The sequence below is a fragment of the Ananas comosus genome, linkage group 7, assembly GCF_001540865.1.
Source record: "Ananas comosus cultivar F153 linkage group 7, ASM154086v1, whole genome shotgun sequence".
Taxonomy (NCBI): domain Eukaryota; kingdom Viridiplantae; phylum Streptophyta; class Magnoliopsida; order Poales; family Bromeliaceae; genus Ananas; species Ananas comosus.
This window is the reverse complement of record NC_033627.1, coordinates 4,941,021-4,963,476: the sequence shown is the minus strand read 5'-3', so window position 1 is coordinate 4,963,476 and position 22,456 is coordinate 4,941,021. Positions and strand designations below refer to the sequence as shown.

The 22,456-nt window shown below is 38.2% G+C and overlaps 1 protein-coding gene across 3 annotated transcripts in view; it reads right to left on the bottom strand.

Annotated features, from left to right (window-relative positions):
- The window catches only part of LOC109713426 (disease resistance protein RPM1-like), a 32,724-nt gene extending 18,792 nt beyond the window's left edge, over positions 1-13,932 (bottom strand). For 2 of the 3 annotated variants that reach the window (XM_020237498.1, XM_020237496.1), the window contains exons 1-2: positions 13,824-13,932; positions 10,873-11,065 (exon numbers count right to left, since the gene is read on the bottom strand). The gene's annotated coding sequence lies outside the window, so the exon portion shown is untranslated. Of the gene's footprint in view, positions 1-10,872; positions 11,066-11,229; positions 11,291-13,823 lie in introns of those variants that run through there. The other variant, XM_020237497.1, reaches the window with a different exon arrangement.

Below are 22,456 nucleotides of genomic sequence, written 5' to 3'. Positions count from 1 at the left end.
TTGTACCGGTACAAGGTTGATGGTTGTACCGGTACAGCCATCGGAGCTTGTACCGGTATAGAGCCGCAGAGCCCAGCAACCCGAGCCTCGGGTTTGGATTTCGTGGACCTTGTACCGGTACAAGGGCCCGTGTACCGGTACAAGGCGGCAGAATTTGAGCAGTTTGAACTGCAGGGGTGTTTTTGCGTTTGTGGGTCTCTTATATCAGCACCCACGCCTCTAGGGCCCTCCATTGAGCTCACCATTGCAGGAAAAAGGGTAGGGCACCTCTCCCCTTCACCCCCTTTGGATTTGATCTCTTTTTAGCTTGGGATTTAAGTGTTGATCCTACTCTTTTCCCTTTTCTTTGCTTTTCCACCATTGTGAAGCTTGAAGCTTGGTCTTGGTGGATTGTTGAGGGAAGATCTTGGGACTTCAAGAGTTTAGAGGGTAGATTGAAGCTTCTAAGAAGTAATCCACTTATTCTCTCTCTTTAGATTGGATTTTTATTGAAGGTTTTGAAATGAAACCCTAGAATGAGATTTTAGGGCTTATTTTGGGCATTTTGAGTCTAGGGCTTTTGGAGCTAAATTGGTTGGTTTAGAACCTCCCTTGGGTTTGGATTGGAAGGGATTTAGCTCTCTTTTGGAGCTTGAGAGAGATTTTCCACTCATTGGGTGAGTTTTAGCCCTTTTGCTAAATTTGTTAAAGTTTGATCTTATAGTTGATCGTAATGCCCGTGTATCTTGTCGCTCAATACTTTTAGGGTATTTTGAGACTCGGGGACAACTTTGTTCGGCGAATCGAGACCCTACGCGACGGTTCGGTGGGTTTGACCTAGCCTACATATGAGAAATTCTCATATATGGTTATATATGTTCCGTAAATTGAAAAAGTATGCATGTTCATACTAAATGTATTTATTATGATTTTTAGAATGCTTAAAATGCATATATTATATATAGTGAAATTTTGGACCTCTATGTTGTAGAGAGTTGTTTGGGAGATCTTTGGTTGCATTTAGCATTCCTTATGAGACTTGGTTTCATGCTTCTATAGTATAAATAAGTTCGGATTCATGCATTTAACTTGAGCTTACATGTGACATGAAAGATGACAAGATTGCCATATAGAAGGTATGTGAACTAGAGAGCTAATGTCATCAAGCGGCATTGAGCTCGGGACATGTATGAACCTAGCGGATAGGGCCATTGAGGGATTTGGAATACATGTTGAACATCAAATTGCCTAAGTGTCATCAAGGGGCACTAGGCGTGGCAAATATTGAAACTTCACATTGTGACTTACACTAGATTTTCGGGATGCTAGTGACCATACCATGTTAGAGACATGAGGATTGGATATTTGAGACTTGGACTATGCTTGCTTGCCATTTGTGCTNGTGTAGAGAAGAGCACATCTAAAAATCGAAAAGTGGTTAAGATTGATGCAGTTAAGATCGGCCAAAAGTGGTCCGCAGAATTAGGGATACGGACGATAATGGGGAATAACTAAATAAATGACGGGCGGGACTATAAATAAAGAGAAGATGTGTAACACACTGGACCTTTGCAAATTACGAGGTTCGAGTGATTAGCCGTGTTCTGAGCTTTTCCAGATTTTCTGGTGGGTCGTTGACTGTGTTCCGACCTATGGCACGTGTCCCGAGATTTGCGGTACAAAGCCTTGCACCAAAACCCGAAAAAACGGGATTTGGCTGACTCTCGGATTGAGTTCTGGCAGGCTTGTACCGGTACAAGGCTGTGCTTGTACCGGTACAAGGTTGATGGTTGTACCGGTACAGCCATCAGAGCTTGTACCGGTACAGAGCCGCAGAGCCCAGCAACCCGAGCCTCGGGTTTGGATTTCGTGGACCTTGTACCGGTACAAGAGCCCGTGTACCGGTACAAGGGGGCTGATTTCGTGCAGTTTGAACTGCAGGGGGCTTTTTGCGTTTGTGGACTTCTTATTAGTGCCCCCCACGCCCTAGAGGTCTTTTCCTGAGCTTGGGACCAGCAAGAGGAGAGGTAAGGGAGCCCTCTTTGATTTCCTTTTGATCTTTTTGGATTTTGGTAGGATTTTAAGAGATTAAACCTCTCTTTTGCTTCTTTTTGCTTGATTGGAGGCTTTTCCCACCATTGGAACTTGGGTTTATGCTTGGTTGAGGGTTGATCTTTGAAGTTTGAGAACTTTGAGCTTGGTTTGAAGCTTCCTAGAGGTAAGCGACTAGATCTTTTCCTCTAGATTTGAATTTTGGAGGTTTCTTTGAGATGAAACCCTAAATTTGATACTTAGGGCTTATATTTGGGCATTTTGATCTAGGGCTTTTGGACCTAAATTAGTTGGTTTAGAACCTTCCTTGGACTTGGATTGGAAGGGATTTAGCTCTCTTTTGGAGCTTGAGAGGGATTTTCCACTCATTGGGTGAGTTTTAGCCCTTTTGCTAAATTTGTTAAAGTTTGATCTTATAGTTGATCGTAATGCCCGTGTATCTTGTCGCTCAATACTTTTAGGGTATTTTGAGACTCGGGGACAACTTTGTTCGGCGAATCGAGACCCTACGCGACGGTTCGGTGGGTTTGACCTAGCCTACATATGAGAAATTCTCATATATGGTTATATATATTCCATAAATTGAAAAAGTATGCACATTCATACTAAATGTATTTATTATGATTTTTAGAATGCTTAAAATGCATATGTTATATATAGTAAAATTTTGGACCTCTATGTTGTAGAGAGTTGCTTGGGAGATCTTTGGTTGCATTTAGCATTCTTTATGAGACTTGGTTTCATGCTTCTATAGTATAAATGAATTCGGATTCATGCATTTAAACTTGAGTTTACTTGTGACATGAAAGATGACAAGATTGCCATTTAGAAGGTATGTGAACTAGAGAGCTAATGTCATCAAGCGGCATTGAGCTCGGGACATGTATGAACCTAGCGGATAGGGCCATTGAGGGATTTGGAACACATGTTGAACATCAAATTGCCTAAGTGTCATCAAGGGGCACTAGGCGTAGCAAATATTGAAACTTCACATTGTGACTTAAACTAGATCTTCGGGATGCTAGTGACCATACCATGTTAGAGACATGAGGATTGGATATTTGAGACTTGGACTATACTTGCTTGCCATTTGTGCTCATTCGCACATGCTTGTGAGGGTCGCTCCCTACAAGCCGGCACTCCGGAGTTAGCCTACGCGACGTATGTTCGCTCGTGCGGTATTGAGAAGCCTACGGGGTCGAGTGGGATAGACACATCCCAAGAGTAGGGGTGTTGGGCTACCACACGCACTTAGGCGGCACAAGCTGGACCACCCTTGGTAGGTCCTTAATTGGAAATGAAAATCGACACGGTGTTGAGAATGGTTAATCACTACTAGATAGGTTTAGTAGTTGAATTACATTTATATGCTTTTAGCATAGGGTTAAGACATGTAGTATACTTGATAGTCCCCTTTTGCATTAAAGCATACTTGGTTGCCATGACAGAACTTATGCATAATGTATTCATAAAGGTTAATGACTTACTATTTTGATATCGTAGATGTACATCACCATGACATCGTTTATACTTGAGTTTAGTAATTTAGCATTTTAATTATGCCTTTATATCGCAGTCATTATTGCTATTATTATTGTACTTACCCTTTTCTTTTGGGGCCTAGTGGTGCATTGAGCTGAGGTCAGTAATTGCCCACTGGGAACTATAAATTATAGTTCTCACGCCCTCTTTTTCTCGATGTTTTTCAGAGCCTTCCACGCAGGGTGAGGCCAGGAATCGCGGGAAGGGAGTTGCTTCGAGTTAGCTTCCTTCGAGGACGAGTTGCTAGGTGGTCTACCTCTCGATTTATATTTCTTTTGCGAGAGGTTGAGAGTTTTACCAGTGTACTAGAGACCACCACTTTTGTACTTTTGAGACAGATATTGTTCTATTTATGACTCCTTTTATTGTCTAGCTTTACTTCTTTACTTTGGTGTAGATGTTAGAACTACACTCGCTCTGATATCATTAGCTGCTAGTTATTTCACTTCCTTTATTTGTCCTACTACTTGCTTTTACTTCCGCTTTTATTGTAGACGCCTTATATGTGTAGACATATGGCGGGTCTGGGCACGCTACCAGGAGGGCCTCCGCCGGTCCCGGGGCGTGACATTCCTTGGCATACTTTATGCAATCTTCATGCATGATTGACCAATAATATCCCACCTGCCGAACTGTCTATCTCAATCTTTTTTCGGCCAGATGTGCCCCACAAAATCCTTCATGAGCTTCACCCATGGCTATCAAAGCTTCATTAGCTCCCAAACATTTCAGGAGCACTTCTTTGGCTGTTCTCTTATACGGTTGTCTGTTTAATAGACAATAGCCAAGTGGTCTTTTTCGTAACTGATAACTGACTCGTCTACTGGGATCATTGAGAAACTCAACCAGGGGTATTCTCCAATCATCCTGTACTTCTACGGGAGGTATCATCATCGTTTTTCGTGTATAAACCAACGATAGTAATCTTTTTCCCATTTTGATCTGGCTATTTTTTTTCAGCTTTTTATATTCTGAAGCCGACTGAGCCAATTGGTTTGCTTGTTCATTTTTTTCTCTTGATAGGTGTTCCTCAGATTCTTTCGCCAATTCGGTTGAAGAATCACTCTTCGGCCGAATTTCCTTTCCTTGGGAGGCCACCTATCTTGGTTAATAATGGTGTCAAGAGAAGCAATATTCTTAGTTTTTTTTCAAGCAACCTTCTTCGTCGGCTCTACTGCAGCCGATCGCTCAATCTCAGATTTTAACCACGGTACGGGGTTTGGACCGTCCACTTTGTTGTCATCTTTCATAGGCCGATAAAGTGGCCGCTGCTCAGGCCGTCTCTATGTATTCGACTTTATCCCTTTTGCTTCTTCCCAATGATTTCTTATCTTGACTTGTATTCTTTGTTGCCGCCGCTTTTGTGTCTTCGTTAACACCGGCCCATGCTATTTGGTTGGTGCTTTTACCGTGATCCATTGGTCAGTCGGTACGTTGGCTGGTACCTTGACCGCCCTGAGGTGCTCCCTCAATATTTCTCTTCTTTCCCACGGTCTCCGCCATGGATGGATGCCGAGCTCGTTCATTAACTTGTGATCGAGAAATTCTATATCCCCCTCGATTATTCTTTTAAATTCTGGTTTTGGTCTCGACCTAGACTACTGGTGCTATGCGGGCCAATATCCCGGGTGTCTGTACTAGACGCTGAAGGGTTGTTTTGGGTAATCCTCTCGGCTCGTTCTCTTTCTTGAATGGTAATAATCGTCCAAGACTTTTCGGATCAAGAGATCCCTTTTGTCTTTCTTGGATTCCACCGATTCTTTAGATTCATTCGAGGCTTCTTCTGAACATTCGTCTGAATTTCTATCGGCCTTTGGTAAGTCTTCCCATTCTTTGGGGAAAGTCATGGATTCTTTTCACTCTCCATATAACTTTTTTTCTTGAATTATAGCCTCCCAATCTTGACGTGTCATCTCGGTCTTGCATCTGATGCAGAGCCGAAGTGCTCTCTTCATACTACAATGTTTTCCAGGACCTTCTCTTCAGTTTCTTGCCCTTAATATCCACCATGTTGACCTGAGAAAGAAGAGGATTTTGGTCAACTTCCTTATTACTTTTATTTTCTTGGTCGGCAAATACTAGCTGACCTTCATTTATTTCTTTCTGAATCTGCCTCTTGAAGGCTGTGCACTTATTAGTTCTGTTGCTCCAAGAATGATGCTACTTGCAATATTTTCTTTTTTATTCCTCCCCGGAGGTATTGTTTTTCCCTCCTGGAGTTTAATTCTCCCATCTTTTAGTAACCGATCGAATATCTTATTAGTTTTGGCGACGTGGAAAGAATAAGTATGCACTGTCACTCGCGCTTTTGTCTCGCTAGCCTTTGCTGGTTTAAGCAGCGTACACTTATAAAGTTGCCGGGTTTTCACTATTTTTGCCGCATATACCACGACTTCGTCAGTTGAGTCCTCGGTCTCAGTCGAGGTATTCAGCTTATCCCAAGTCAAACTTTCTTCAACGAAAGAGATATTCTTCTATCTCCCTTTGTTCCATTCTTTGTTTCGGCTCCATAGTGGTCGATCATCATTATTTTCTTTTCGGAATTTTTCGTGTTGGGCAACATGAACACCCAAGTCGAACAAGTTCGAAAAATATTTATCTTCAAAATGATCTTTTATTTTGAAATATAGATCATTAAATGCCATTTTGGCAAATTCAAACTCTGGCATTCCTACATAACAATGACTTCTGGCCGTTTTGAAACGGTTCAAATATTCTTCAACCATTTCACCCGATTTTTACCGGTAAGGGGCCAAATTGGCCACCGATAATTTCGATTCTAATTTATAAAATTGCTCATAAAATTTTCTTTCCAACTCGTCCCAATCTCAGACAGAATTGGCTGGGAAACTTGTATACCAGGTAAATGCCGTTTTAGTCAATGACGTATTGAACAATTGGAATTTTAAAAATAGATACGTGACCGCTTCTCTACACTGAGCCGTAAACCGAGCTATATTTTCGACCGTATTCTCAGTTTCATCACCAGAAAACTTGTCAAACTTTGGTATTTTTTAATTTGCCAGATAATGATGTTCCTTATCGATGTTAGCGGGATAAGCGGATCTAAATATGAGCTGCATTGTCGGCCTAGCCCCTACGCTGAAAGTATTTCGAATTGCTTTTTCAATCTGAGCATATAGCTCATTGTTTCCTATCGCTGGAGCAGGAACTAGAGCCTGAACCGTATTTGGCCCAGGAGGAAGTCCATAGTTTTGTGCTGCAGGGTTGAGTCCTTGCAATATGTTGGGGCCCTGCCCTCTAGCCCTCATGCCCCCGTTTTGGGGCTGATAGGCTGGCAAGGGTGGGGGATACATCCCCATGCTATCTTCGGCTGTGGACCGGTGTTTATATTTGTTCGTCTGTTACACAGCCTGGAAGGGTGTCATCTGCAGCTGCGTTTGCACGGCAGTTTGCACAATCAGGTTTGTGTCACCGGCATTGTTAGAGGTCCTTGTGGACCTCCAATTTGCTCATTTCGAGCCAAAAGTTGCCCAATTCTGGCAATATTTTCGTTGGAGATCATAATAGTGGCCAGCACCATGTCTAGTTTAGCAGCACTTTGATGACTGTTTTGGTCCAATGTTTGCAGGACTTGTGTCATCTGACCGAGTGCCTGTGTTAAAGCCGGCTCCTAATAAGCCGAATATTTGCTAGTCTCACCCTCGATCGGTAACATCGCCTAATGCTCGTTTGCATTTTCGGAGTTATAGGCTTGGTCATTCCTTGAAGGTCTGGGAAAAACTTTGCTCCGGAGGTTCATAGCGTCGTCATCGGCCATAACATAAAAAGTAAATTGGGAATTACCTCAGTGTCCCACCGGCGTGCCAAAAAATTGTTAGGAGCCGAATTCCTGGACCGTTGATTCGGTCAGAGATTCACTGTGGGAAAGGAGCAGAGAAAGGAACAACTTCCGAAAGTGACCATCGAGAGTGCGCACATGACTAAATCAAGCGATAGGCTGATGAGGGATCCGCTCAGCTGAGTTCAAGCACTCCACTATATATTCAGCTAAAATGAGCTGGGTGATTCCGATATGTATTTCAAGAGCAGAAAAAGTTTACAGAATGATGGGTTTCATTGTTATAAGGAATTCTATCTTAAAAACTACTCCTAGAAAAGTGGGAAAATACGAGAGAAATTGAATACTACAAGTAGACTACTCCTAGAAAAGCAAGTAAATACTGAAAATAGAATGGTCTTCTTGTTCGCAGGAATTTTTTTTTTTCTAGCAAGTGTATTGTATATTTATAGTCCCGTTTGCTCTTATTCAATTATTCCCCATTACGGGGTGTATCATGGCCATATCCCTATTTCTTCGGGCCACTCCTGGCCAGTCTCAACCGCATCTCGCCTAATCAATTTTCGATTTTGGGCGTGTTCTTCTCAGATCCTTGCGCACCACATGCCACTCCACTTTCGGCTTTGGGAGCCCTCCATGTGGTGCAAGCTATCTTACCACGTGGCGCCGTTTTTATGGCGCCAACAGGAGCAAAGAAGATTGAGAAGCATCTACTATTTTGTATTGACCCATGATCACTAGTAGGGTCCCCATTTGGGACAACGATTACGTTTTTTTATTTGTACGCTATGTGCAAGAAAATTCAGATTTGTATTTTGTCTTAAGAAAGTTATTCAATAGATTTGAGCAATGACAAGATATGCTCAGGATGAAGTCAAGGTAAAAAATTCAAATAAGCAATTTGCCTTGGCATGAAAGAAATATGCCAATGTCAATAGCATAGCATATCTAAATCAAATATAAGCGACACAGTTGCAAATCTCAACATAGAGTAGCCACCATGCATTTGGTTGTATTCGAGAAATATTTGATTAGTTTGGATTGATCATCACGCTCTAAACCGAAATTATATATAGTTGTATTATTATTTGCAAAAGTATACTATTTACAAATTTTAATCTTTTTATTTTCTTTTTAACTCTTACTAGACTCAATAATCCTCTTAATCCGAATCTAACACCACTTGAATTATTGAAATTGGAGTTGAAACTTGAAACACGCAAGTTCTGCCTAATGTGCAGTTTCTTTTCTTTTCTTTTCTTTTCTTTTCTTTTCTTTTTTTCTTTTTTTTTTTTTTTGGCTGATCAGTCCAAGTTTACAATGTTTGTGGGTGGAATTGATCCCATAATAATGGCAGAAATTCAATAACAAATCTAACAATAATTAAATTGTTCCACACGTAGTTAAAACGAGAAAGTCATACTCGTTCTATAAATTAGTCTTTGAATCAATGTTCTGAAACTATAAATTCACTGGTCCAAATAGGGGTGTAAAACGGCCATGCGGAAATTATGAATTTTAAATTTTAAATTTTAAATTAAAATTTTTAAAATTTTAAATTTTATGCAAATTTAAAATTTAAAATTTAAAATAGTAAATTTAAATTCAAACTTTCAATTATTTTAAAATAAAATTCAGTAAAATATTATTATTTGCAAATAATAAATTTTTTTTTTTGTCAAACAACTTTACAAAATTAATTCAGAAAAATAAGTTTTCATCTAAACGCTCACCTAAATACTCTACAACTTTTAACAAAAATCATTCTTTAGAAATTACTTTCTAGAATTATAATGACCCAATCCGTTAGCCCAAAATACTTAAACCTAATTTTTATTTATAGAGTCCATAGTCTCTTATATACTCAATCACAACCCTTCCCTATCCAATGTGAGACTAGTGATGCAAGACTTGTCTTGTTTGCATTGTCATTCTGATTCTGATTTAGTCTATTATTCCCAGAGCTTGGCCTATTATTCCGATCCTGACTCAGCCGAAACTTGTCTTATACTCTTGTCCGGTGATTGTCTCTAATACCAAATATAACAATCCGATTTGCTAGCAAAAATAACTTGCTAGGTTCAAACCACATGCACAAAATACTTAAATTAAATTATTATTACTAGTGTCCATGATCTCTTATATATCCAATCACAACCTTATTTTCATCTGATGTGGGACTATTAGTGTGTCACAAAAATCCAGGCCAAACGGGTCCTAAGTCAAATTTGTGGACAAAGTCCAAACCCATTTTATTTTCTTCTTCCTCTACTCCAAACTAAACTCTGTTGTGTGTTTGGTTTGTACTATCCTACCAGGATTATGAAAAAATTATATATGAATCTTTTAGCAAATGATTACTCAAAAAATATTACCAGGGGATAAATGTCCTACTTTACTCATTGTTGCTAATTCTGTAATTTATGAAAAATTTCAGAGTCGCCCTTACCCAACCACCAATTGACTCAAATTTTAATTTAAAATAAATTAAATTTTAATTTCTCATTTAATTGAAATATTTAAGTTTTTAAATTTAAATTTTTAATTTTTAATTTGAATTTGAAGTTAAAATTTGAATTCAAATCTGAATTAGAATTCATAGTCAAATTTTTAATTTAAAATTCGAGCTCAAAATTCAGATCTTGAATTTAAAATTGAAGTTTGATATTTAAATGAATATATATAGTGTAAGAATATTTTTAAAATAATATAAATTTTACTATTTGGGGGTGGTTGGTTCCCTGTAAAATCACTCCGAAAATTTTTTTTTCTACCGAAAATTTTTTTTTTCTGGTGTTTGGTTGCAAGTCAAAGTTTCTTTTGGAAAATTTATTTTATAGATTCTCTAAAAAAAACCCATTTTCGTTTTCAGGCCCGCGACCGGAAAACGAAAACTGGGCTCAAAAAAGAGCGACTCATAGGGCCTTTTGCGCACGCGGTCCACGAGAACATCTTCAGCCCGTGGACCCGTGGAGAGAGAGAGTCCACTGTACCCTCTTCNTTTATATATAAATATTATTTATAAATATATAGTAATTTATTTTATAGTATTAAATATATATTATTATATATGATATTACATATTTATTGTATAATATGTTTTAAATATATTTTATTTATAAATATAAACTAGAATAGTAATAAATATAATATGATAATTATTATTTATTAATAATATATAATATATAAAATAAGGAAAAAAATATATTAATTTATCTTTACAACTTTTTTTTTTTTCTATCAACCAAATAATCATAATGAAAAACTAATTTTTTTTTCTACAAACCAAACGCTAAAGAACGTAAAATTTTTTCTTCCTTCGAAAAATTTTTTTCCATAAAAAATTTTTTTCATAGTTTTACGTGGAACCAAACACACTATTAGGGTGTGTTGGCATTATTGGAATCTACTGACCAAATATGATGATCTTATATGGGCAGTAATCTGCTATTAAGTTGCTGTAATACAATATTAGCAAAAATTTGATTAACAAGTACCTGATTTTTTAGTTATATCGAAACCAAACAGACCCGTAGCGATAGCCATGGTTTCCTTCTCCTTCCTCCGATGGCAACAGCCGTAGCGTCGCGGTGGCAGCTAACGGCAGCAGCTGTCTTTTCCTTCTTCCTCCAGTGTCTTCTCAAGCTCGCTAGTGATCATGTAGATATCCACCATGCATTGTTTGGCAACCTTAGAGAAAAAATAGAGAAGAGAGAAATGATGACAAAAAAAGCAATAGGGAGACAGATAGAGAGGATCCAACTAATGATAAAGAAACACGGAAGGGTTAGAATCTATCTATAACACTAATGAAAGGAGAGCCTAAAGAGACGAAGGCGTTTTGAGGAGCCCACTGGTGAAAGGAAAGCCTAAAGAGATTCTCCCCGCCTTTTGAGGGGCCGGTGGGTCTCGCTTTTTTTTTTTTTTTTTTTTCATTTCGGACCGTCGCTCACTCTCTCTCTCTCTCTCCTACTCTCTTTTTTTTTTTATTTTATTTTTACGAGGGCCTAAAGAGTCCGCGTTTTGTGGGGCAGGTGCCCAATTTTTTTTTTTTTTTCCCTCTCTCTTAATTTTTTTTTTTTTTTTATGGAAAAATATTTTAAAAACCCACGTGTGGTTTCGTAGTTTCTCACTTTGCCCCTCTGTGATTTAAAGTGTATCAATTTGCCCTCCTGTGTTTTCGTTTTTATTTTTTCGATAGCTTTTTCGTTAATATTTCGTTAAATTATATACAAAAAACTTCATATACCCATCTAGATTTATCAAATATTTATTTTAGTACCCTTTAATTTTAACTTTATTACTGATTTAAGGAAAAAAAATAATGAAATTGATAAGAAAAGAGAAAAATAAAACCACATGAGGGCAAATTGATACATTTTAAACTATATGGGGGCAAAGTGAGAAACTACGAAACCACAGGGGGGTTTTTGAGGTTTTCCCATTTTTTTTCTCTCAACACTCTCACTCTCTCACTCTCTCTCTCTCTCTTACTTTTTTATTTTTTTTCTTAATATTTTTTTTTATTTTTACCGGAATCAAATGTAAAATTTTATCGTATGGATTATTTTTTTTTTATTATCAATATAATAAATAAATATAATCTTTGACTCTTATTTTATTTTTTTTACTTTATTTATTTATTTATTTATTTTTATAAAATTATTTTGCCGCAACGCACGGTCCTTCGCTAGTTCTACTGAATACGAAGAGATAGAGAGTGGTAGGCGCTAATTAAAACTAAAGCGTCTGTTGAAAGGTACAAGTTCATCTGATGGTAAGGGGTGTTTGGTTGGTGGGAGAAGCACGAAAAAAAAAAAAGAAAAAAAAATTGAGGAAATTTTTTTTGTGGAATTTTTTTTTTTTCAAATTTTCATTCGATTTGTTTAAAACAAATAGTTTTTTAAAAGTTTATTTTTCAAATTTCATTGCAAATTAATATTTTTATATTTTTAATTTTTTTAGAAAAATAAAGATGCTATTTTTTTCCATACAATTTGAAAAAAAAAATTTTCAAAAAATCTAGTTTTTCTCGAAACCAAACAAATGGAAATTAAAAAATATATATATATGAAATTTTTTTGGAAATTTTTTTTCACGCTTTTCCGAGGAACCAAATAACCATTAAACAGGTATGGTTTCGAATACAATTTTTATTGAAAATATGGAGATAGATAGTAGAGGTGGTAACTAATAATAAAGCATTTGCTGAAAAGGAAATGCGGAAGAAACGTCAACTTTATCCAATGCTAAGCAGCTAAGGGGTGTTTGGTTTGTTAGAAAAGCATGAAAAAAATTTTCCGAGAAAATTTTTTTATGAAAATTCTTTTTTCAGTTTTTAATTTATTTAGTTTAAAAAAGATAGTGTTTTTAAATTTATTTTCCAAATCTCATCGCAAATTAATATTTTTTTGAATTTTTTAGGAAAACGAATGTGTTAGTTTTTCATAAAATTTGAAAAGAAACTTTTCAAAAAATCTAGATTTTCTTAAAACTAAACGGACAAAAAATTGAAAAACATTTTGCCATGAAAATTTTTTTCTCAAAGTTTTTTTTCATGCTTTTTTAGTTAGACATTATGCCTTTCTTTTTTGTGGCCTCTGGAAGAGTGTGAAGCTGGAATCCATGTTGTAGCTTCCTCTTTGAACCGTCATTGTTTGTTATTGGTACGAAAAGAGGAGGAGATGTCATCATAGTTAATTCGGATTCGGCAAAAATTCGGTACGGATATAATTCGGATAAAATTCGTCTTCTAATTTTTAAATTCGTTGAAAAAAAGGGCTAAAAAACGGATTCGCCAATTATTCGGATACGTGATTTATACGAATATTATACGTTCACCCATTAAAAATTCGGAATCAAAAATTCGGCTATTAAATTAAACTAGCAACTAACCCGTGCAATGCACGGATTTTAAATTTATCTTTTAATTACATTTTTTATATAATATATATTAATTTTTACATATTAAGTTTTTCTAATATATTTTTATTACAATTTTTATATAATATATATTAATTTTTACATATTAAGCTTTTATTAGAAAATTTATTGAATGAAATTAAAATAAATACTATCATGATAAACTAATAGATTGTAAGTAAATAATTTAAAATAAAAAGATTTTAAAATGAAAAAGTAAAAATGTTCAAATCCATTAAAAATTTAACATAATTATTATTTATATATTTTTTAATACACAATATTGAAATGGCGAAGAAAATTAATTTTATTTCAAATTCTTAATGACTAATTCTGTAAAGTTATTTTTTGAAGGATTTAAAGTGACTAAATTTGAAAAGTAATTTTTTAGAACTTGTGAAGCATGATATATATTATGATTCTTTTAAACTAAAAAATTATTATTATTGTGAATAATTAGTCATGTATGTATATCGATTATTTTCAACAAATTAATCAAAAATTTAAATATAAATATCAAACATACCTCCCAAAAGTAATTATTGAGCATTTCTTGCTATAGGGGTAAATATTTATGCGCTCCGAAATTTTCAATACTATGACGAAGTCCAAAGCTACTGGTATGTATCCTGAAAAAAGAAGAAGGTAATATATACATTACAAACAGACCAAATCATTAAACGTAATTATTTTTGAATTTTGAAATAAACTTACATTTTGTAGAAAGATTGTGCATAAAGATGGAAAATAAACTTACATTTTGTAGAGAGATTGTGCATAAAGATGATGAAAAATAAACTTACATTTTGTAGAAAGATTGTGCATAAAAATGGAAAATAAGTCCGCCTCCACCTATCATATATATGAATAATAACATTGAGAAAATAATTGCATTTTCTTGTAATAAATCAATAAATTATAATTTTAAGATAAAAAAATTTGTAACTTAACTATAAAAGTTGAATAGCCCTCAATCAAAGAAAGAAGGGAACAAAAATAAGAAAAAAAAATAACTATTGTGCAGTTAAGGAAAAAAAAATAATTATTACTTTTATTATTTTAATATTTAAAAATAAGTAAAGCTATTATATATAAAAAAATATATATAAAAAAGAAGACCAAATTTTACAATATTAAAATAATTTGGTATGTATGGTTATGATTTTCTCTAATTACTTAATTATTTGCATAATAATTTAATTAAAATAGTTGGTTATGATTCCCTCTAATTACTTAAATATTTTTATAACAATTTAAATAAAATAGTTGGTTATGATTTCCTCTAATTACTTAAATATTTGTATAATAATTTAATTAAAATATATATATATATATATATATATGTAATCCAAAAACTTAAATAAAATTAAAACAAACACCTGCGATTTTCACGCCGCCTTCGTCTCTTTCCTATGACGCGCCCCGCTCGCATCATCCTGCAATGGTTAAAAGTAAAACGCGCGAGAGATCGTTAGAAACCTAAACCCCAAAGAGAAATAGAGAGAAAGAACTATAAAAAGTTGAATATGCCTCAATCAAAGAAAGAAGGGGAAAAAAAAATTAACTGTTGTTCAGTTAATGAAAAAAAATAACTGTTGTGCAGTTAAGAAAAAAAATAACTATTGTGCAGTTAAGGAAAAAAAAATTATTACTTTTATTATTTTAATATTTAAAAATAAGTAAAGCTATTATATATAAAAATATATATATAAAAAAGAAGACCAAATTTTACAATATTTAAATAATTTGGTCTGTATGGTTATGATTTCTTCTAATTATTTAAATATTTGTATAATAATTTAATTAAATTAGTTATATATTAATTTGGTATGTATGGTTATGATTTTCTCTAATTACTTAAATATTTGTATAATAATTTAATTAAAATAGTTGGTTATGATTTCCTCTAATTACTTAAATATTAGTATAATAATTTAATTAAAATAGTTGGTTATGATTTCCTCTAATTACTTAAATATTTGTATAATAATTTAATTAAAATAGTTGGTTATAATATATATATATATATATATGCCACGTGGCACATTGAAACTTCTTTTGTAAGTGCGCCACGTGGCATCATATGGTTCAATTGGAACAATGCTTCCAAAATTATATATATATATGATTTTTTTTTGATTAAACAGGGTTGAACCCTATTTGGTTACAGCTGGGTTTGATCAAGAGATCATCCTCTCTCTCTCTCTCTCTCTCTCTATCTTTTCCCTCATCCAGCTAGCTCCCTCTTTCTCTCTCTCTCCTCCTCTCCCCTACTCTCTCTCTCTCTTCCCTTCTCCTCTCTATCTTAGCCCCCTTCTCTCTCTCCCTATCATTCATTCTCTCTCTCTTTTCACAGGGCTGGCTTGGGCAGCGTCAACGGCGGCAATGGCTTGCATTGGCGCCATCGCTAGGGATTGGAAAGGGAGAGTGCAGCGGCGGCAGCAGCGGCCACGGAGGCCGCGGGGGCGTCGAGGGCGGAGATGTCCGCCGCCGAGAGGATGGCCAGCGCGCGAGTGGAGAGCGAGCAGCGGCAGGCGGAGAGAGGGCTAATGAAGGGATGGAGGTTGGGGCGGCGGTGGCGGTGGCGGTGGCGGTGGCGATGGCGGGGGACATTCACTCAACCCTACCACCACTGGACCACGGCTGGCCACCATGCCGGCTTCATCGTCATGTACGGTTTCACCTTCTTCGATCCGCCAACTTCGGCCCCAACAGCACCACCTTCATTGTGCCCGCCGAGATCTTCCCCGCCAGGCTGCGCTCCACCTGCCACGGCATCTTCGCCGCCGCCGGCAAGGTTGGCGCCATCGATCATTCCAAAGATCTCATTTACCCTCAAAAAAAAAAAAGAAAAAAAAAGAGAGAGGTATGAAGTATAACTTCACAACTTCTTATCTGTTTTTATTTTTTTTATTTCTGATATTATATTTTTTTTCAACAGAAAAGCTCAAAATATTTTTTTTTATAATAAATAGAAATGATCACATGCTCCACTACAATTTCTTCTGGGCATGTATTCTTCTTTTTAAACCTCTTTTTGTTTACTCTCTTTTAATTATAAATTTTTTTGTTTTATTTTTCTACTTAACTGTTTCATTATAATTTTACTTAACTATAATATAAAATTAATCGTTAACCGCAGCGAAGCGCGGATTCTATACTAGTAACTATTATTTTTCAAAAATTTAAACTGATAGAAAATAATATTTTAAATATATTTGTATTTATTACTCTCCTTTATATCTGGACTAGAAACTTTTTATTAGTTTCATAATATGAATTCAAATTAAATAAATAAATATTAATAATGTTAGAAATTTGATTCGACTCTAACTTACCTTTTTAAACAACTGTTGGAGATTCCGACAATCTAACTCTCAATTTCCAGAAGGGCTATCCAAAACACCAACCAAACAGCCCAAAAATGTGGATTGGCCTGTGGTGGGCCCCTTCCTAATCTAGAAATTGTTGGCTAGACCATTAATAAATAAATATATTAAACTAAAAAAAATGCTATGTGTACACCTTAGGTGGAAAAGTATATTTTACACTCTCTTCGTCTAAAGATTAAAAAGTTTTTTTAAAATTTTTAATATTTTAAAAAATAGAATTATGATAAGACTAGTAAAATAAAGGGANTCACAGTAGCAAGCAAGAGGGCCGTTTTTTTGGGCCGAATTATTCGCGAATCCCGTTTTATTCGCGAATAATTATTTTTGCTCAAAAAACCGCAAATTATTCCGAATTTTTGGCAAAAATTCGAAAACGGGTGTTTAATTCGGCATTTCAAAAATTCGGGAATAATTCGCGAATTAACTAACTATGGATGTCATTTGATCGTCCTTGCTCACAGTATTTTTAAATAGTGATTGTCGTCGCTTGCTCGATATTTTTTGGCAGGCAAAAATTTTATAAAGATTGTGTCCAAACAAAAATAATTTGGGGATTCCCAGATTGGCGCCACGTGTAGAGAGCCATTTCCAGATGGGTGCCGTGTGGCACCCAAGCCATGCGGGCCCATCACTCCTGTTGCTCTCCTTAGGGGCAGAAGGTTTTTTTGGGTGCACCCGGTGCACCATTTTTTTTAAATTTTTCTATCTCAACAACTCATCGGGTAGGGCTCTAACTCGCGACGCCCTTGCCTCGATCAGCCTCGGAAGACGCAGCAGCCGGAACAGCTGGCTCTGCAAAACATAAAGTAACAACTGGGCGTGAGAACTACTGTAAAAACAAGTAGTCCTCAGTGGGTACCGCCCTCAAATCATCGGCTCCCCCACTAAGACTATAGTAGGAAACGAAATTAGTAGGTAAAGCTGAAAAGAAATCTACAGTTACATGCCACTACACTATTCAACTGTGTCTATTATCAATTCTGACCCAATCTCAATAGGGACTGTGTACGCACCCGTCCCGCCTGTCTAAGCCGCGCTACCTCCACGCTAAACAATCCGTGGATAACAAAACTAATCAGCGACATCAACGCGAAAGCACCAAGCCAGACTCCGGAGCGGCACTCTTGGGCGCGACCCAACCGAGTATGCAAGCGTATCTCTGTCGAGCTCAATCTGGCTCTCACAGGCTAAAGTCAAGAAAACGGATCAACAGTACTACTAACTACTAGTCACGTGCCCTCGGCACAATCGGATCTCAAAATGACCAAATCCGGGTCCATCGTCAATCGCGACGGCACCCACTAGTCCGGAACAGTCTAAACACTACTGTAAAAATCGGCTCGGCATCCCAGCACGAGCATAACTGAAATCTGAACTACCTGACACACTCACTAAGAGGATACTGCAACTGTATAAAAATACAACGGCCCCTAGGGCTAAATCAGGTAGTTTAACATATGCCAGGTCCTGAACGCTAGTTTTCTCCTATGTTTTATCCAAGTCCCACATGTATGATTAATAACAACTAATAACATGCTCCCAATTCAGTTTATATGTCTAAAACATACCTACTCATGAATTTGAGCTAAACAATAACAACTTGTAATATTAATGATACATGTCGACCAACAATACTATAGGAGTAGGATTCCGATGATAAAACCCACCAAAAACGCAAAACCCAATCCGGCGCGACGTCGAAAACGACGTAAACGCACCCTCGCCCGGCCTTCTCACGATGTTACGACGACGAACTCACGCTCATACGGTACCGCGGCGCAACGTCGGCGACACACGAGCTCCAACCGGGTTTTCCTCCTCCTTGCGTATGGTTCCAGAGACAGAGATGGAGGAAATTTTAATTAAGGAGGCATGTACAACACTCTAAATAGATAACCATGAAATGCATGCATGGGCATGTGGCATTCATATATATATATATATATATATATAAGGATACTACATTCTCCACCACTACAAAAAGTTTCGTCCTCGAAACTTAAAATATACCTCAAGACGGGGCAACGAACAGGTCAGGGTAAGACTCCCTCATCACCGTCTCTGGCTCCCAAGTCGCCTCCCGTTCCTCGTGATTGCTCCACTGCACTTTTACATACGGGATGACCCGGTTGCGCAATTCTTTCGTCTCGCGAGCAAGAATCCGCCCCGGTCGCTCCTCGTATCTTAGATCCTCGTTAATCTCTAGTGGAGTGAAGTCGATCACGTGAGAAGGATCAAAAATATATTTGCTCAACACCGAGATGTGGAACACATCATGAATCCCAGCTAGTCGGGGTGGTAGAGCAATCCGGTAAGCAACTGGTCCAACTCGCTCCAATATCTCAAAAGGGCCAACGAAACGTGGACTGAACTTTCCACGCATTCCAAATTGGCGAATCCCTCTGGACGGCGAGTGTCACGCCCCAATCACCGCCAATTTGGTCGGATTCGGGTCGCGTCAACAGACGCCGAACGGACAGAGCCGCCCCTGTCCGCCTAAGGCTCTATCAACATGTACAAATAGGCAATCAACAAGAGAATTGCATATATAATACAAGGCTTGCACGAGGGCAAGCAACAACGAAAGCGAAAGCTCTAAGCTAAATACGCAGCATACATGATATTTGATTTCATTTAAATCAAATACAAGTAAACAAAGCTATTACATTCCATTCATCCATTATATCTTTTACATTTTGTCATCCACCAAATACATGATTGTTTACACTTTACATCACTAAACAACAGAATAAAGTTTACACATGTATATCAAAAGGGAATGACTACGAAATGCATAAAGTCCCGGTGGCCGCTACCTACGGCGCCAAACCCTTGCTTCGGTCCTCCGCCGCCCCGCTCGTGCTAGGACCTGTAGGGTTAGTGGTGTGAGAACTAAACAAAGTTCCCAGTGGGCTCGGCATCCGACCTCGCCGACTTACCCACTAGGTCTATCCAGGCATAAGTATTTCAAGAAAAAGAAAGTAACCAGTACTAATGCATCTAATACTATGCCTGCAAGAAAGAAGTCAGTGGATATATAATTCAATGCGATAGTGGAAATGCATGCATGCTCCAATCATAATCAAGCTTTGGCTCTTACCCAATCTTGCCGGTTAACTCTGTTAACCCCAATAACTCACAACCCAAAATCCCTTAATAACGGGGGACTCGAACCTCCCTAGGGACCGTCAACTGGTGGGACTTTACCACGCCTAGTGGTGACCAACTCCGGAGCGCACCGCTCGAGGGGGAGCGACCTCCCTCAAGCCAAGGCGAAATGTGAGTATCGATCTAATCCTCAACTTGAGGATCCATAGCCACTAGTCACAATGCCAATGTCACGATAGGTCTCTACCTATTCATTCTTGCCACTCTCAAGGCTTTACCTTTGACGATGTCATAATTGGTTAAACAATGTTTAACGGTTCATCTCTCAATGCAAATCTTGTTTCTATGTCAATGTCACCCTTGTTTTCTATTGTCCAAGTCCAATCTCACATTCACACAACTTGAGGGTCCAATCACACATGTCCATTTTGGTCCTATCATCCTCTATGTTCAACTACGTTAGAAATATATAAATGAAATCAAATCAAGTTCCATATGTATCTACCCTACTATGCATGAATGGGTATATGTGTATATGCTCAAGAATAGAGAAAATAGACATAGAAGGGAATCCAACGATTCCGGCATGCACCCCCAACCTCTATTGGTCGTGTGGGTGTAGAATATGAAGGCTCCCGCACTTTACGAAAGCCGATTCCGCGTCCTATAATCAAAATAGTGCCATATTAGGCCTTTTTGTACATGAACTATACTCTATCATTTTCGCAACATTAAACGGAGGTGTCCAACGTGTTTAGGGCACCCCCAATTAGGTTTTCACGGGGTCAATTTGGCCCCGAAAGATCCTAGGGCAAAAGCCCCAATTTTCAAGCCCTAATATTGCCATTTAGGGTTTCCCCATAAATTGATCCCAATCTTAAGCAAACAATAGCTTAGAATCATCTAAGAAGTATCCTAGCAAGGTTTCTAGACCTTTGGAACCAACCCTAGGGCTTCTATGGCAAACCCTACCCAACCACCATGAGAGCACTTAAGCTCTCATGGGTTCTATGGAGTTCAAAGCATATAGAAGGCTCCCATGGCCAAAAACAACCCAAAGCTCCAAAACATAGGGATTAAAACCAAGCCCTAGACTCATTTCTACCAAAAACTCACCTTAGCCCAAACTCCTCCAAGTCCTTCTTGTAGGAGAGCTTGTAGAACCCACAAAAGCCTCCAAATCCTCCTTCCCTTCACTTCTTCTTCTTCTTCTCCAAGCCCTAGAGCAAGAGTTCTAGAGAGAGAAAGAGAGGAAATGGGTGAGAAGGGTGAAAATGGCCGTGGGAGAGAGAGAATGGGCCATATATAGTGTTGTAACAATTGCACTTAAGCCCCTCCACTTGTTTCCCCTGATTTGCCCAGACTGGGCATTTTTCGCCTTCGGGGACCGGTCTCCCCGACCAGGGACCGGTTCCCGAACGGGGGTTTTCCAGGACTTAGCCAAATTTTCGAGTTTTTCAGCTGTTGCGCAGCGAGGGACCGGTCTGCCCGTCAGGGACCGATCTCCTGAGGACCGGTCTCACCACCAGGGACCGGATGCCTCAGGACTTCCTGGCAGGCTACGCGCACGGGGACCGGTCTCTCCTTCAGGAACCGGTCCCCGAGAGCTCAAAATCTGAAACTTAGCCAGATTTTCAGATTTGCTCTCCGGGTCCCTTTTAGCTCCGTTTATGAACTCTAATGCACTTAGGGTCCATTCTAACTCGTTTAATTTCGCGTTCCGCTCGTTTTGACGGAACTCGGCACGATTTACGAGGGATGTGGTATGTTACGGTGAGACTTTAAGAAAAATATGATCTCCAACCTGGAACTCCAAGTCTCGTCTTCTGGTATCAGCGTAGCTCCTCTGGCGGCTCTGGGCTGTCAAAAAGTGTCGTCGAACAACTCTCACCTTTTCCTCAGCCTCTAGCGAAATCTCAGGCCCAAGTGTCCTCCTCTCACCCACGTCACTCCAAAACAACGGGGATCGACACCTGCGTCCATACAACGCCTCAAACAGAACCATCTGAATGCTCGTTTGATAGCTGTTGTTATACGCAAACTCTGCCAGTCTCAAGTGTCGATACCACCCTCCTCCGAAGTCCAGGACACACGTCCTCAGCATGTCCTCTAGAGTCTGAATGGTCCGCTCCGACTGACCATCCGTTTGTGGGTGGAATGCTGTGCTGAAATGTAATTGAGTCCCCAAAGCTGTCTGTAAACTCCTCCAGAAATGCGACACAAATCTCGGGTCTCGATCTGTACAATCGATACTGGCACACCATGTAGCCTGACGATCTCATCCAAGTAAAGCTGCGCGAGTCTCTCTTTGGACCAGGTGGTCTGAACTGGTAGGAAGTGAGCAGACTTGATCAGTCTGTCCACTATCATCCAAATCGCATCGAAGCCACCCTGTGCTCTAGGCAACCCCACAACAAAATCCATCGTGATTTGTTCCCACTTCCACTCTAGCACTGACAGACTCTGAAGCTTGCCAGCAGGTATCTGATGCTCGGCCTTTACCTGTTGGCAAGTCAAACAATGAGTGACATACCTGCCAATGTCCCTCTTCATTCCATTCCACCAAAACTGTGCCTTTAAGTCCTTATACATCTTGGTTCCACCTGGATGAACCGTATAAGGTGTACAATGAGTCTCCCTCAAGATGTCCTCTCGGATC